The sequence below is a fragment of the Rhinolophus sinicus genome, chromosome 14 (assembly GCF_057876585.1).
Source record: "Rhinolophus sinicus isolate RSI-liver-muscle chromosome 14, RSI-T2T, whole genome shotgun sequence".
NCBI lineage: Eukaryota > Metazoa > Chordata > Mammalia > Chiroptera > Rhinolophidae > Rhinolophus > Rhinolophus sinicus.
This window is the reverse complement of record NC_142514.1, coordinates 179,394,376-179,410,443: the sequence shown is the minus strand read 5'-3', so window position 1 is coordinate 179,410,443 and position 16,068 is coordinate 179,394,376. Positions and strand designations below refer to the sequence as shown.

General features: G+C 41.3%; 1 protein-coding gene across 1 annotated transcript in view; it reads left to right on the top strand.

Moving 5' to 3' along the window:
* The first annotated feature begins 915 nt into the window (after positions 1 to 915).
* Positions 916 to 16,068, top strand: part of VPS37C (VPS37C subunit of ESCRT-I) — a 35,485-nt gene continuing 20,332 nt past the window's right edge. The window contains exon 1 of the mRNA XM_074336457.2: positions 916 to 1,133. The gene's annotated coding sequence lies outside the window, so the exon portion shown is untranslated. The remainder of the gene's footprint in view (positions 1,134 to 16,068) is intronic.

Here is a 16,068-nt window from a genome sequence, read left to right as displayed (position 1 = left end):
TGAATGGAAAGGGTGATAACACAAAAGAGAAAGAACAGAGTCAAACGAGGATGGAGGCCACTGCCCATCCTTCCAAAGAAAAATACTGACTACAGCCCTGGGCTTTATGTTTATGTGATCCAATAATTCCCCTTTTGCGGAAGCTGGTTTGCGTTGGGTTTCTGTCACTAGCAATGATGGTCTTAATTCAGCACCTAAGAAGGTTTTGAATTTGAGGTGTCATGGTTTCCTTGGTCTAAGAAACTCTCCTCCTGGGGTACCTATTTTTACAAAGCTGCAATTATGGACATTGCTAAGAGGCAAAACGGGATGAGATTCACCTCTAGGCCTGGTCGTCCAATACCAGCGCCTGGGGAAGACACCACACATAAGGACGTCTGTAATTTTTAAAGCACTACCCACACAGAATGGACTAAACGTGTATGTAATACAGGGCCTTGGGAAACAGGTTACTTTTGGGGAAACTACTCAGAGTTGTTTTCTGGAGCCTGCCAGTCAGTTCCAGACCGATAGACACTGCTCTTTGCCAGGGGACAGGTTGGTCTGCTGCCACTCCATTCATGGGGCCAAACGGTGTCACAGAAGAGAGCATTTGGTTGGCGTGGGGATGCCGCAGTCTGAGCTCGGCTCATCTACGTGTTGGGATTCCATTAGTTTCCTTTCGGGCTCTTTCTTTGGCGGCTTTGAGGAACCGCCCCTTAGCCGAGCCCTGCCTAACAGCAGCCCCCTCGCCCACCCAAGAAGCCGGGGGAGGCTTTGCGCAGGCGCACTCGCCCAAGGCGTCCAGGTCTGGCCTCAAGGGCGGTGCCCTCCTGGGGGCGGGGCCGGAGGCCCGCGGGGGGCGGGGCCGGGAGTCCGCTTCGCGGGCGGGGTCTTTTGGGCCTGCCCATGGGGAAGGTCCCGGGTGCCGCGAGTGCATCTGGTGGAGGGCCGGTGTCGTAACTCAGAGGCCCACAGGGCGGCCAACGTGATAGCAGGAGGAGTAGCGTGAGCCGCGTTTCCAGACCCGGACGTTAGAAGGGGTGTCACATCCGGCAGGCGGGGGCGGGCCTCACGGCCCCCGGAAGTGTCAGTGTGGGCTGTGGTTTAACCCGCGGCGGCTGTGGCGGCGGCAGCGGTGGTGGCCCCGGCAGGTGAGCGGGGCCCGGGGAGGGGCGAGGACGAGGATGGGGGTGGTGCTGCAATGGCCGCCGGCGCGCCCCCTCCTGCTTGCCTCACTCTGGTAGACGCCGGTGATTGGGCGCGAGGGGCGCGTGACTGCCGCCGAGGGCCGGCGCCCCTGCCCTTCGCAGTGGGAGGGAGTGAGTGAGGGGAGGGCGCGAGGCGCTGCCGGGGCTACCTCCGCGGGTCGCGCCTCCCCACGCCTTACCGCCACCCTTCATTTTCCATCTCATATTTGAGCATTTTGCTGCTCACAGCTCGAGTGACGTTAGAGCCACTTTGCCCATTGTACAGGTGGGGAAACAGGCCTAAGAGTGGGGTCTCACTTGCCAGAGGACACAAGGGAGGCCGTTGGCAGAGTGGGGTCGGGGGAACTGGTGTTTGACTCCCCTGGTCTGTGCCCTTTCCCCAGGGCAGTGAGAGGATGAGGCTGTCGGCGTTGGCTCTGTTCTTATCCTTTCTTCTGGACCCAGACTTGGACCGCCCAGCATCACTGACCAGTCCCTATCCCTAGACCTGCTGGGTACAAAGGGCATTGGGGTGTGTATGTGTGTGTGTGTGTGTAGGGGGGGAGGGGGCGAAGCTAAAAAAATAGTACTTTTCCCCTCACCTAAGTTATAGCTGGGCTAATAATCAAATTAACAGAGATAGATTAACAGGAGAAAGTCAAATTTTGTATGTGCACACAGGGGATTCACATAAGCCATGAAAACTCCAAAGACAGTGAGGTAAAATTTGAGATCTAGTGGGGGTGCCAAAAAAATATATACACATGACTTGAATACATCTTTTGTTATCAGTATATATTATTACAATTTTAATACAGTGTTTTCCTTTCTTAAAATGTGATACATTTTTGGGGGCACCCTCTGTATATCTCCAGAGGGGAGAAAAAAATGTGAATGCTGCTGCCGAGTGCCATCCAACAGAAAGACGGGGATCTTCAATACTGGAGGCAGCACATCAAACCTTAGTAACAGTGTGTGACAAGTTTCATCTTGTTCTGGTGTAGTTAGTTGGGTGTGAGCTACGGTTGAGAGAAGGTATGTTTTCAAGTATGCCGTAAATCATGGATCACGAACAACACATGAACATAAAATGGGCAAACAGTTTTTACCTTCATCATGACAACAGTCCCTGTCACACATCGCTTCTGGTACGGCAATTTCTGTCAAATAAAAAACATTACGGTGTGTCCTCATCCTCCTTATTCATTGGATCTGGCACCGTGTGACCTCTGACTCTTCCCCAAAGTCAAAATGACCATGAAAGGTAAATGTTTTGAATGGATTCATGACATCAAGGCAGCCATGACAGCAGAACTAAAGACACTCACGAAAGAGGACTTACGTTACTGCTTTAGAAAGTGGCAAGATTGATGGGATAAGTATGTTTGAAACCAGGGGGAGTATTTTGAGGGGGATTAATGGCAATGTGTCTTCTGTAATAATTTTTTAAATTTAAACATTCACTGTAGTTTGTGATCACACCTCGTGTACGTATATACGATATATATGATATATGTGAGGTGTAATTGGATATAATATATATGGTATGAGGTAAAATTGGATATATGTATCGTATATATAATTATATATATATTATTTTGGACAAAGGAGAAGTTGGGGAATGGGATCTTAGATTTTAAAAGTGAGAATGGGCAATTTGCAGGTAAGTGAGGAATAATAGAACACACTTGGCAGGTAAATTTTTTCTAGGCAACCCAGAAAACAATTTGGGGGAGGGATTTAGTCAACAAGCTCATGCTTGGAGTCTTCCTGTCTGATGCTAAGGTGATTATGTTAAGGTTCCTGTCCTAAAGCAGGTTTTTCCATCTGAATCTCTTAGGCAGAAAGGAGGGAAGGTCAGAGGGTCATTCTGAGTCTTTTGTTTCTTAACCAGTTTAAAATTGATATCCCAAAAGGCAAAAACTTTGGTCCCCTGGTCGAAAAAACATCCAGCCTAAGAGAAGGGTTGTAAGAGTTTATTTGAGCCAAACTGATGACAGTTGCTGGGAAGCAAAATCTCAGTGGATTGAGAAAATGCTGTGCAAAATGGTGGTTTGCAGTCTATTTTATATATAGAATTAAAGGAGGACGGTTACATGAAATCCATTGGTGGTAGATTAAGGGGGTGGGAAAAAGCAAAGCAGGAAATCTCTGGGATTGGATAAAAGAAAATTGGAAAGACAGGTACTTCTTTCACATAGGTGGGTACAGGAGAGTTAATAGTTCACTTCTTACACCACATAGAGATGGTAATCGGGACAAAAAAAATAACAAGAGGTTCTGTAGTTTCCTACTCTGGTCCGGAAAAAAGGATTACTGACATTCCAAGGGCATGTTATCCTAGATGCAAAAAGACAGTAGACAGGCTGACTTAAGGTAAAGATTGACCTTTGTCAAGGAAGCCACAGGCTAGATGTGACTTCCCGCCATGGTCCACCTTAAGAATTTTATGTTTATGCCATCTTACGTTGTTATTTTCAGGCTCCTTAGCTTGTCAAGTTTAACCTCTGGCCCCTTTTCTGTCCACACCCTTCAGTGTGTATCCATGTCCAGTATGTACCTGGTTCCTCCAGAGTGCAAAGGGCAATGGTGTGTGTGTGTGTGTGTATATGTATACACAGTATATATATATATATATATATATATATATATATATATATATATATATACACACACACAAATGCTCCTCAACTTACAATGGGGTTATGTCTAGATAAACCCATGGTAAATTGAAAATATCATAAATCGAAAATTTAATACACCTAACCATATTGAACATCATAGCTTAGCCTCCCTAAAACGTGCTCAGAACACTTACATTAGCCTACAGTTGGACAAAATCATTTAATACAAAGCCTATTTTAGAATAGTATTGAATATCTCATGTAATTTGTATGCATATCGCTTTTGCACCGTCATAAAGTCAGAAAAGTGTGACTTTGAACCATCAGAAGCCAGAACTGTCTATATCTTCAGTAGGTGCCTGGTTCCTCCTTTTTTCCTCCCCACAGCCAGTAATGCCCACCTTCAGCTCTGCAAACGTCACAGAGTCACTTCCCTTTGCTTCAGCAGTATCCCAGTAATTCTGTTGCTGACTCAGCCCTTTTCCACTCCCTTCATTGGTTCCCTGCCTCTTCTTCAGGAGTCCCGTTTCCTACTGGTGTCTGCAAGATGCTGCCACCTGACTCTCAGTCTGTGACTGTCAGCTCTGGCACTGGAGGTGATGGTGACAGAGGGATTTGGGAAGGAGTGCCTTTCTTTGGCTGTTGTCCAAAGCTGCAACCCTGCACAGGCCTGAACTCTAGTTCTGGATGGGAGTGAGGACTTGGGCAGAATACTGGACCCTGCAGTGAGAGTCATTCTTGGCAGCCACAGCGCCCAGAAAAGCCTTTTTTGCTATATTTCCTGGTTTGGTGCCTTTGTAATTTCCATTAGATAGGAAATTTGCATTGTATACTTCATTGGGGCAGTTTCTGGTGGCTGTTGTTTAGATAGCAACAGCTCTGATTTCTTGCTTGGCTGCCATGTGCTCTTCACACTGTTCGAGGGGCTTTGTGAACATACTGAACTCAGAACATTTTAAAGTAGATCGTGATCTCATTTTACAGAGGAAAACAGAGTCGTGGACATGGTAGAAAATTTGGCTAGGATCACACAGCCAGTAAGTGGCTGAGTTGGGATTTTTAACCTGTTAGTCTCATCTCAAAGCTAATGTGTACTTCCTGGACCTAAAAATCATCTGTGGTGCTTGTTAAAAATCCACCTCTGGAGAATTTCGCTTAGACTGTCTGGCGGGGTCCCAGGACTCTGTATTTTTAATATGTGCACTGGGTGATTCTTCTTGTAAGACAAGTTTGGGAAGCACTGCCTAAAGGAGTTTGTAGATTTGCTGAGCTTGGAAGTGAGATTATTTCTAAGGAATCTTGTTTTCCTTTTGCTTATTGATGTGAAATTGGCTATTCTGACCTAATCTACCATTTAAAGGGCATTGGAATAACTAGTTGTGCCTCATGAATCATCTCCAGATGCTGTTGGCCAGTACTAGTAGGGTTTTTCCAGACTGACATAATCAGGTCATGGAAGACCTGGTTTTAATTTGATTAGATCTCTGTTGTTTGGAAATTCTGTTAGTTTCTGCTCAGGATCTGGAGTTTTTAGAAGGTTCGGATTTGTTCCAGCATGGTTGCCCCCTGTCAGAGAAAGCTCTGTAATGGCAACAGTCTGAGGTTTGGGGAACTTTAAAGGCATGTTTGCTTAGCAGGTGCTTCTTCCACTGCATTATTTTCCCTTTCACCACTCATAGGTTTTCCCTTTTCACAAGTTTATGTGCAAGACTTGAGCAAGTATCAAACAGGTTTGTCCTGAATTGGCTGGGGCTGACAAGTGGTGCCCCTGGGGCTTAGGATGGGCTGGAGAGGAGAGAAGAGAGGAGATACTCAACCTTGTGGGTAAACAGGCAACCCATCAGGTATGCGTAGCACTGAAGACATATGAGTACTTTTTGTCCCACTGCTAATTTAACTGCTCCCTCTGCAGGATTACAAGTAGTAAAAAAGTCAAAGTCAACATTATAGTTATTACTTTATTCTCTTTCTGTCCAGTAAACATTGATTTTTAATTTAATTTCTTTGTAAATGGAGGATATACTTTGTATGATTTGAAGTGATTTGATTTACTGTGATTGTTTTATGGCCCAGACTGTGGTCTACTTTGGTAAATGTTCTGTGAACACTTGTGAACAATGTATTTTTTGCTGTCATTAAGTGGAGTGTTTTGCGTATAAATGTCTATTAAGTTAAGTTGGTTGGTAGTTCTGGTTCTGTTCCAAGTCTTCTATGTCCTTAATTGCTTTTCTATATACTTGTTCTATCAGTTATTGAAAGAGGGGCATTGAAACTAACAATTGTAATTGTGGATTTGTCCTTTTCTCTTTGTAGTTTCATCAGTTTTTGCTTCATGGTTTGCATCTCTGTTATTAAGTACATAAACATTTTGGAGTGTTACGTCCCTTTGATGAATTGATCTCCCTTATCATGAAATGACTCTTTTAATCCCTGGTAATGTTCTTTGCCCTGAAATCTACTTTGTCTCTATTAATATGCCGGTTTTTAAAAAGTTAGTGTTAATGGATTGATATCCAGAATATATAAAGAACTCCTACAGTTCAACAACAACCAAAAAAACCCTGATTAAAATGGGCAAAGGACTTGAATAGACATTTCTCCAAGGAAGGTACACAAATGACCAATAAGCACATGAAGATGCACAACATCAGTAGTCATTAGGGAAATGCAAATAAAAATGACAACGAGATACCACTTTACACCATTTCGGATGGCTATTATCAAAAAAATCAGAAGTGTTGGCTAGGCGGTGGGGAAATTGGAACACTTATTTGTGGCTGGCGGGAATGTAAAATACGCACCTGCTGGGGAAAACAGTATGGCAATTCCTCAAAATATTAAATGTAGAATTGCCACGTGATCCAGTAATTCCATTTCTGGGTATATGTCTTAAAGAAATGTAAGCAGAGACTCAAACATATTTGCACACCCATGTTCATGGCAGCATTATTCACAATAGCCAAGAGGGGGAAGCAACCCAGCTGTCTACTGACAGAAGAATGGGTAAACAGAATGTGGTATATGCACACAATAGAATATAATTCAACTTTAAAAAGAAAGAAAATTTTGACACATGCTACAGCATGGATGAAACTTGAAGAAATAATGCTAAGTAAAGCCAGTCACAAAAGGAGAAATACTGGGTGATTCCTCTTATATAGTGCTCCTAGAATAGTTAAATTCATAGAGACAGAAAGAAGAATGATGGTTTCAGGGACTGGGGGAAAGGAGGAATGGAGAGTTAATGTTTAATGGGTACAGAGTTTTCATTTTGGGATAATGAAAAAGTTCTGGAGGTGGGTGGTGGTGATGGTCGTACAACAGTGTGAATGTACCTAATGTCACAAAACTGTACACTTAAAAATGGTTAAAATGGTAAATTTTATATATATTTTACCACAATTAAAACAATGGATACGGATTTAAAAAAATTAGTGTTAGCATGATGTATTCCTTTACATCCTTTTACTTTTAAACTATTTGTGTCTTTATATTCAAAGTAGGCAGCATGTAGATGGGTTTTGCATTTGTAAAAATCCAATTTTACAGTCTCTGCCTTTTAATTGGGATGTTTAGACCATTTACATTTAATATCATATTAGTATATTTGGGTTTAACTCTTATCATCTTGCTGTATTTTTTTCTCAGTCTGTTCCTTGTTCTTTCTTCCCATTTCCCTTTTTTTCTTGACCTCTTTGGGACTAATTTTTATGATTCCATTTTGTTTCCTTTGTTGGTTTATTAGTTATAACTCTTTTGTATGCGTGTGGTGCTTTAAGACTCATAGTATGCGTCTTTAACTTGTCACAGTCTATCATCAAGTACAAGAACCTTCACATATAGTACAAGAACCTTACAATAGTATACTCTCTTTTCCTCCTTTCTGGCCTTTATACTGTTGTTGTCACACATTTCATTGTACATTTTTCTTTTTGCCATTTTTCATCTTTTTTTTTAAAGTTTATTGGGGTGACAATTATTAGTAAAGTTACATAGGTTTCAGGTGTACAATTCTGTAATATATCATCTATATATCACATTGTGTGTTCACCACCCAGAGTCAGTTCTCTTTTCATCACCATATATTTGATCCCTTTTACCCCTATCTACCACCTGCCTCCCCTTTACCCTCTGGTAATCACTAAACTGTTGTCTGTGTCTGAGTTTTTGTTTCTTCATTTGTTTGTCTTGTTCTTTTGTTGTTTTCAGTTTTACATACCACGTATCAATGAAATCAAATGGATGGTTCTCGACTTTTTCTGTCTGACTTATTTCGCTTAGCATAGTAATCTCAAGATCCATCCATGTTGTCGCAAATGGCACTATTTCATCTTTTCTTATGGCAGAATAGTATTCCATTGTAGATATATATACCACATCTTCTTTATCCAGTCATCTCTTGAAGGGCACTTTTGTTGTTTCCATGTCTTGACCACCGTAAATAAAGCTGCAGTGAACATCGGAGCACATACGTCTTTATAGATAAATGTTTTCAGATTGTTTTGGGTAGATACCCAGGAGAGGGATTGCTGGGTCATATGGTAATTCTATTCTTAATTTTTTGAGGAACCTCCACACTGCCTTCCATAACGGCTGCACCAGTCTGCATTCCCACCAACAGAGTATGAGGGTTCCTTTTTCTCCACAGCCTCTCCAACACTTGTTATTATTTCTTTTGTTGATGATAGCCATTCTAACTGGTATCTCATTGTGGCTTTTATTTGCATTTCTCAGATGATTAGTGATGTTGAGCATTTTTTCTTATATCTATTGGTCATTTGTGTGTCCTTTTGGAGAAATGTCCATTCAGGTCCTCTGCCCATTTTTTAATCGGATTGTTTATTTTTTTTTTTGTTGAGTTGTATGAGTTCCTCATATATTTTGGATATTAGCCCCTTATCGGGGGCACTGTTTGAAAAAATCTTATTGCGTTCGGTTGGCTGCCTCTTTATTTTGTCAATGGTTTCTTTTGCTGTACAGAAGCTTTTTAGTTTGATATAGTCCCATTCATTTATTTCAGCTTTTACTTCCCTTGCCTTTGAAGTCAAATTCATAAAATCATCTTTGAACCCAAGGTTCGTAAGTTTAGTACCTATATTTTCTTCTATGCAGTTTATTGTTTCAAGTCTTAACGTTTAGTTCTTTGATCCATTTTGAGTTAATTTTGGTACATGGTGACAGATAGCAGTCTAGTTTCATTCTTTTGCATGTGGCTTTCCAATTCTCCCAGCACCATTTATTGAAGAGGCTGTCTTTTCTCCATTGTATGTTTTCGGCTTCTTTGTCGAAAATTGAAGAAATGGACAAGTATTGAATTTGATGGCATACAGTCCTTCATAGTATTTTTGGATGATCCTTTATTTCTGTGGCATCTATGGTAACTTCCCCTCTCTCATTTCTGATTTTGTTTATTTGTGTCTTTTCTCTTTTTATCTTAGTGGATCTAGCCAAGGGTTTGTCAATTTTATTAATCTTTTCAAAGAACCAGCTCTTTGTTGCATTAATTTTTTTCTATTGTCTCTTTGGTCTCTCTTTCATTGAGTTCTGCTCTGATTTTTATTATTTCCTTCCTTCTGCTGACTTTGGGTTTCATTTATTCTTTTTCTAGTTGTTTAAGGTATAATGTGAGGATATTTATTTGGGATTTTTCTTCTTTCTTGAGATAGGGCTGTAATGGTACAAATTTCCCTTTTAAAACTGCTTTCGCTGCATCCCCAAAATTTTGGTAGGATGTATTTTCATTCTCATTTGTTTCTATGTATCTTTTGATTTCTCCTCTTACTTCTTCTTTGACCTGGTCGTTCTTCAAAAGTATGTTGTTTAATCTCCACATATATGTGGTTTTTTCCTGCTTTCTTTTTGCAGTTGATATCTAATTTCAAAGCCTTGTGATCAGAGAATATGCTTGGTAGGATTTCAATCTTCTTAAATTTGCTGAGGCTAGTTTTATGTCCCAATGTATATGTGGTCTAGCCTTGAGAATATTCCACGTACACTAGAAAAAAATGTATAGTCTGATGTTCTAGGATGAAGTGCTCCATAAATGTCCTTTATGTCCATTTCATCTAATGTGTCATTTAGGACTGATATTTATTTATTTTCTGATTGGATGATCTATCCATAGCTGTCAATGATGTATTTAGGTTCCCTGCTATAATTGTGTTTTGGTCAATTTCTCCCTTTAGTTCTGTTAGTAGTTGCTTGGTATATTTCCGTGCTCCCTGATTGGGAGCATAAATATTGATGATTGTTATGTCTTCTTGTCGTATAGTCCCCTTTATCATTATGAAATGTCCATCTTTGTCTCTTGTTAGCTTTTTTATCCTGAAGTGTTTCATCTGATATCAGTATGGCTACACCTGATTTTCTCTGAATACCATTTGCTTGGAGTGTGAATTTCCACCCTTTCACTTTGAGTCTATATTTGTCCTTGTAGCTGAGATGTGTCTCTGGGAGGCTGCATATGGTTGGGTTTAGTTCTTTGATCCAATCTGCTACTCTGTGCCTTTTTTTTTTTTTTTTTTTCTCAAAGATCAAGCTTTAATAAAAGTAATCATTGTAACTGCTCCATCAAGGACATTCCTAAGTGAAAGTGGATTTTCTTTGTTCGGCAAGTGTGTGGCAGTACAGATACAAGAGCTGCTAGTGCAGTGCAGGACCACGGCCTGGCCAACACTTTCACCTACCACTGGTTTCCACCCTCAGTGTAAATGTCAACACAGTGGAAAGGGCAGGTAAAGTTTCCATAGTATTATTATGAAAACAGTTTTACTTTGCAGAACTCTCCGAAAGGGTCTCCGGGAACCCTAAGGGCCTGCAGAGTATGCTTTAAAAAACACTGCTGTAAATTAAGAAGCTGACCAGAGAAAATTTATATAAGAATCGCTTTTTAAGGACAGGAATATAAATTTGGGCTTCCGAAACAAATCAGTTAAAAAGTGTCCCAAGGGTTGCTTGTTTTAAGAGCCAAAGGTGACAGAGAAAAGAAAAGCAGCAGTCTTAACCTCCTAAGCAGCCAGACTTTTTAGGGGTCTTTTTTAACCTCCTATATAACAAATGCTTCTGCTACCGTTTCTTCCTCTGCCTGAGAAAACACTTGCTCTAGAGCCCCGAATTTGGCTGTGATCCCTATTACTCCTGAACCACCACTGTGGGATCTTAGTTTATCAACTCATCTCCCTTTTCCCTTCCATTCCAGAGACTGTAAGTAAGTAGATCAGTATCTGAGATGCATACCTCAGGGCACTGTCACTCCCCCAAAACTTTCTGTGACTCTCCACTGACTAACTGCAGTTTTCTCATAGGGTCCCCAGAGACATTTTTGCCTTTAAAATTATCCATATATTACCTAAATTTGATACGTGCTGTTGTATAAAGTACAAAATTGACTGTTAACATTCAAAGCCTTAGAATTTGGTTGGTCCTCAACTGAATTTCTTGCACTATGGCCCATTGATCCTTTTTCTCTATGGTTCTCAAACCTGGCTGTTCATCAGAATCTACTCTGTGCCTTTTTATTGGTGAGTTCTGTCTATTTACATTTAGGGTGATTATTGATATATGAGGATTTCCTATCATTCTGTCTCTAGTTTTCTGGTAGAACAGTGTCTCCATTGTTTTTTGCCTTTTTGTTGCTGTCTATTATTTCAGTGTGGTGGTATTCTATGATTTTTCCCTCTGTTTCTTCTTTTTTTATGTTATATATTGCAATTCTGGATTTTTTTTGAGTGGTTACAATTAAGTTCATGTAAAAGAAAGTTTCATATTTAGAGTATTCCGTTTTCTTCAGCATGCTTACTTTCTCCATTCCCTTGTGCTGACTCAGATCTTTACTCTCTCCCCTTTTATGTTTTTGTTGTCACAAATTATCCCTATTTATGCTGTGAGTTGATATCTGTGCTGCAGTAGCAAGTTGTCTTTTTCCTCTCTCTCTCTCTCTCTCTCTCTCTCTCTCTCTCTCTCTCTCTGTTATTTTAAGTGTTTTTTTCCTTCTTTACCCTGTATGGTATGTTTAAGTGTATAGTGTCCTATTTGGTGTAGGGGTTGTCATTTCCTGCTTCTGTCTGTTGGAAATACTACTCATGGTTTTGTATTCTTTTGCTTTTTTTGTTTTAGGTTGAATAGCCTCCTTCAGCATTTCTTCTAGTTCAGGTCGTGTGTTAGAAAATTCCCTCAGCTTCTGTGGTCTGGAAAGGTCTTTATTCCTCCTTCATATCTAAAGGATATCTTTGCTGGATATATTATTCTTGGCTCATAATTTCTCTCTTTTAATACTTTGAATATTTGGTTCCACTCCCTCCTGGCTTGTAGAGTTTCTGCTGAAAAACCTGAAGATAATCTAATGGGCTTTCCTTTGTAGGTTACCTTCTTCTTTTCCCTGGCTGCCTTGAGGATTCTTTCTTTGTCGTTAATTTTTGACAGCTTCAATATAATGTGCCTTGGAGAAGGCCTGTTGGAATTGAGGTAACTAGGTGTTCTATTTGCTTCTTGGATTCGAGGATCCAGTTCTTTCCACAGGTTTTGGAAGTTCTCATCAACTATTTGTTTGAATATACTCTCTGTTCCCTTCTCTCTTTCTTCTCCTTCTGGTATGCCCATTATTCTTATATTGCTCTTTCTGATGGAGTCAGAAAGTTCTTGTAGAGTTCTTTCATTTCTTTTAAGTCTCAAGTCTTTTTCTTCTTCCATCTGTGTCATTTCCAGGTTTCTATCTTCGATGTTACTGATTCTTTCCTCCATCTGATCAACTCTGCTACCTAAGCTGGCTATTTCATTCTTCATTTCTTCTATTGAGTTCTTAATCGCCAGAAATTCTATTTGGTTCTTCTATAAAATTTCAATCTCTTTGGTAAAAATGTTCATTTTGTTCTTTTGATTGTGTTTCTGAGTTCATTAAACTGCCTATCTGCGTTTTCTTGTATCTCGTTGAGTTTTTTTAAGAACTGCAATCTTGAATTCTCTGTCATTTAAGTGACATATTTCCATATCTTTAAGTTCATTTTCTGGAGACTTTTCATTTTCTTTCTGAGCTACCTTGTTACCTCAGTTATTCATGACAATTAATGAATTATTATTTCTCTTCCTGGACATCTACAGGAGTGGGTTCTACAACAGGTTGATAGGAGGAGGTCTTTCTTTGTTTCCCAGTAGGAATTCATAGAATGTTTTATTTTCTCTCTGACTGCAGCCTTTTATTCTCTCTCATGCTGTAGTGTTATGTTTTCTCTACACTGTTCCGGTTTCTCACACAGTGGGGGTGGGGGCTCCCTGGAAGGTGGGCTTCTCCTCTGTGAGCAGGTCACCTGGGTCTCAGGGCACCACCTCCATGAGGGGATGTGGAGAGCTTCTGAAGTTCCAAAGCTCTTTCTGCACCAGGTACAGAGCCTATGTGTTTCAGCAGCTTTGTTTACTCCTGCAGGGATCCGTCCAGATAGGTGGGGACGGGCCAGGTGGGTTGTAAGAGGTGGCTCAGAGCAATGGCTGTGACCACCAGTATAGCTAATCCTGCACCCAAGGTTCCCTCCCCTTTGCTGGAACTAGTTGGGCTGTGAATAAGTGGCTATGGGCTGGCTGCAGTTCTCAGAACTGCAAATATTCTGTTCTTTTGATCTGACACCGCTACTGTTCCACTTCTAGCACTGGGAAGGTGGGGTTGAGGTGAGCTCTGGGAGGGTCAGGAGGGGTCAGCTAGGCTCGGTGCCTGTGCCTTCTGTCCTCTGCCCGGCAGTAAGGGCTTAAACCACTGTTCTCACCCTTCTTCCCTCAGTCTTTCCTCGAGGTCTCTGCTGTGAGTGTTGGGTTCAGCTGTGTTACATGCTGATCCCTCAGGTGGGACTGTGGGCCATAAGGGGAGCACTAGCAGTCCAAATTCTTCCCATTCCCATGGCTGCAGTAGCTCTGGAATGCAGGGCGCTGGGAGCCCCAAGCTCCGGTCTGCATCCTGTGTCCTGCACGTCCCACGTCTCCGCACTTCCCCCTTCCCTCCTCCCCTGTTCACCGAATTTGCCCACCTTTAGATGATTTCAATCACGCGTCTCTCAGTCTTGCCTGTGTACTGCGCAGGGAGTCCTTTGTGGAGTTATAGCTGTTTAATTTGTTGTAAATTTCAGGGGAAGTTTCAAGAGGCTCACCTCATGCTGCCATTTCTATGATGTCATCCTCATAGCTACATTTTTTATAATACATTGTTGTTATTTTTGCTTTCTTACATGTTTATCATGGTTATCATTTCTGGTGCTCTTCATTCCTCCATATAGATCCAGATTTTCATTTTGTTTTAGTTCTGACTTGAGGACTTTCCGTAGTATTTCTTGTAATGCTGGTCTGTTGGTGACGCATTCTTTCACGTTTTAGATGTCTGAGGAGTCTTATTTTTAAAGCCATTGTTTTTGAAAGTTATTTTCCCTGGATATAGAATTCTAGGTTATATTTTTCTTTCAACATTTTAAGAAGTGGTTCCAGTGTCTTCTGGCTTACGTTGTTTCATATGAGTAACCCTCTGTCATTCTTATTTTTGTTCTGTTCATAATGTGTCTTTTTCTCTTCTGGCTGTTTTTCTTTTATCACTGTTTTTAAACAACTTAATTATGCTATGCCTTGCATTGGTGTAATTTCTTCATGTTTCTTGTTTTTGGGTTAATTGAGGTTTTTGGATCTGTGGGTTTTTAGCCTTTATGAAATTTGGATTTTTTTTGTCCATAGTTCTTCAGATGTGTTCTCTACTTTCCTTTCTCTCTCTTCCTTGGAAAACTCCAGTTATATGTATATTAGGGTGCTTGAAGTTGTTTCACAGCTCTCTGATGCTCTATTCATGTTTTCCCCAGTGTTTTTTTTTTTCTCTTTGTGGTTTGTTTTGGATAGTTTCTATCACTTTTTCTTCAGGTTCACTGATCTCTTCTTCTGCAGTGTGTAATCTGCTGTTATTTCCATTTAGTATACTTTTTATCTGAGACATTTTAGTTTCCGTATCTAGAGATTTGATTTGGGTCTTTCTTGTATTTTCGATGTCTCTATTTAATGTGCTCCATCTTTGCTTCAGCTTCTTGAATATATGGAATATGATTGTAGTAACCATGTTAATGTCCTTGCTTGCTAATTCTGTTATCTATATTTCTGAGTCTGTTTCTACTGATTGATTTTTTTCCCTCATTATGGATCATTTTTCTTGCTTCTTTGTATGTCTGATAATTTTTGATTGGATGTCAAATGTTGTGAATATTACCCTATCAGGTGCTGAATATTTTTGTATTTCTATGACTATTCTTGGCATTGTTTTGGGACACTGTTAAGTTACTTGGAAACAGTTTGATCCTTTAAACGCTTGTCCTTAAAGTTTTGTTAGCTGGGATCAAAACAGCCTTTCGACCAGAGTTAATTTTTCTCACTAACAAGGCCATACCCTCTTCAGTGCTTTACCGATGTTCTGTGAATTTTGAGGTTTTCCCACTCTGACTAGTGGGGACACAAATTATTTTTGGCTCAATTTGAGGTCCAAGCATTGTTACCTGTAATCCTGATCTGTACTGTTTGTACTCAGGTGAAAACTGGAGGGGGACCCTCTGCAAATTTCCAGTGTTCTCTCTTTGTGTAGCCCTCTCCTTTCTGGTATTCAGCCCTGTGAACTCTGGCTCCCTGGGCTTCCTGGACTCCCAGCTCCCTCTCCCCAACTTGGGGAGACTGTCAGGCTCCACTTGGGTACCTCCTCTCTGTGCCATGGCCTGCAAATTCTCTCTAGGCAGTAAGTTGGGGCAGTCATAGGGGCTCATCTTGCAATCCCTCATGCACTGCCTGATACCCATTGTCTGAAACTGTCGTTTCAGTTGTTTGAGGAAGGAGAGTTAATCTGGCCCCTGTTCCTCTGTGTTTGCCGAAAGTGAAAATCTCTGTCTAGTTAGCAGTCACTGAGCGCCTTGCGTGTGCCAGGCATTGATCTAGGTGCTGGGACGCAGGCATGGGGAGACGTGGTTGTGCCCTTGAGGAGCTCTCATTCTTGCTGGATCAACGTGCTGACTCCTACGTCATAAGTGCTACATGGTGCTTACCTGGGAGGGCAGGATGAATTCTGGGGGAGAAGGAGCAAGCAGCGCTTCCCAGAGGAGCTGACATTTGAAGGATGGGCAGGCATTTTTAAGCTGGAGAAAGCATAGGAAAGAAATCCCAAGAGGAGGGGACAGCAAGAGCAAAGGCAGACGGCAGAGCTGGGGACTCCGTGAGGGCCAGGCCCGTTTATATGGCTGTGGAATATTTGCCCACTGATTAGAAGCCTGTTGTTTATT